Source organism: Nannospalax galili, unplaced genomic scaffold (genome assembly GCF_000622305.1).
Source record: "Nannospalax galili isolate Female #2095 unplaced genomic scaffold, S.galili_v1.0 scaffold856, whole genome shotgun sequence".
Lineage (NCBI taxonomy): Eukaryota > Metazoa > Chordata > Mammalia > Rodentia > Spalacidae > Nannospalax > Nannospalax galili.
Window position 1 is genome coordinate 2,000,953 of NW_008339573.1, and position 1,497 is coordinate 2,002,449.

Below are 1,497 nucleotides of genomic sequence, written 5' to 3' on the forward strand. Positions count from 1 at the left end.
ATCCTATAAAGCCAAAACATTAGATGTATGGATCAAAGTTTGTAGGGACATAAATGAATCTGTTCTCCAGGGACAAGCTTTAGCTGCTGCCATTGTGGCAGGGTTAAAAGGAAAGCCAGGCCAATCTGGGCCATGTAAGGGAATACAAGGAGCCTGCTTCATCTGCAGCCGGCAGGGACACTTTAAAAGGGATTGTCCCAATCGTCCCTCAGCTAATAGGGTTGCTGGCCTCCTGCGTTCCACACAAGGCCCCACGTGCTGCCCGAATCTGTGCCCACGATGTCAGAAGGGTAACCACTGGGCAGGCGAATGCCAGTCTAAGTGGGACGTTAATGGCAAGCCTCTGGGCCCTGCCAGCAGGGAGCAAGGCCAAAAAATGGGCAACGGGGCCCTTTGTCTCAGGGCCCTCAAATATATGGGGCAATGCAGCAGACTCCCACTCAATGGCCCATCATGCAGCAGATCCCTCATCACTCCTGGATGAGGGATCCCCCCGAAGAGCAACTGCAGGAAGCGCAGGATTGGACATCTGTGCCACCGCCAGACTCATATTAACTCCAGAGATGGGGGTCCAAACTATTAGTTCCAATTTCCGTGGGCCCCTACCCTAAGATACAGTGGGTCTTTTGCTAAAGGGCCTGGTAATTCATCCAGGAGTGATTGATTCAGATTATGAAGGAGACGTTAAGATCATGGTCTCTTCTCCTAAGGGGATTTCGGCCATCGCCCCCAGTGATCATATCGCCCAGCTCTTGATTCTTCCTAGTTGTCACTCCCAATATCCTATTAAAGGCTTATTAAGGGGACAAGAAGGATTTGGCTCCACCAGTAATCCTGGGGCCTGGCTGACGATGAATTTGAATGAGTGGCCTCTATATAAATTGATTGTCCAAGGAATGCCCCTATGGGGTCTATTAGACTCAGGAGCCGATCACAGTATCAATAAAAATGCCAATTGGCCGAAGGCATGGCCAGTTCAGCATTCCACTCAAGTCTTAAGAGGCTTAGGCTATGCCCAAGATCCCGAGTGCAGTGCAAGCTTTTTGACATGGAAAGATGAGGAAGGACATTCAGGAATTTTTCAGCCCTTTGTCTTAAGTATCCCCATTTCTCTTTGGGGGCGAGATGTGATGAAACAAATGGGAATTACATTAACCACAGATAACTGTTATAGCCCACAAAGCAAAAAGATAATGAGTAAGATGGGCTATAGGCCTGGTAAAGGATTAGGCCTCAGGGAAGATGGTCGTAGGCTTCCTATTTCTGCCCAAGGCAACATTGGTCGCCAAGGCCTGGGTTTTTCCTAGGGGCCACTGAGCAAATTCCTATTAAATGGAAAAGAGATCAGCCTGTGTGGGTACCTCAGTGGCCCCTTCCAAAAGAGAAACTGGATGCTGCCCACCAGCTAATAAAAGAACAGCTAAAGTCTGGCCACCTCAAGGAATCCACCTCTCCTTGGAATACGCCCATCTTTGTTATAAAAAAGAAATCTGGAAA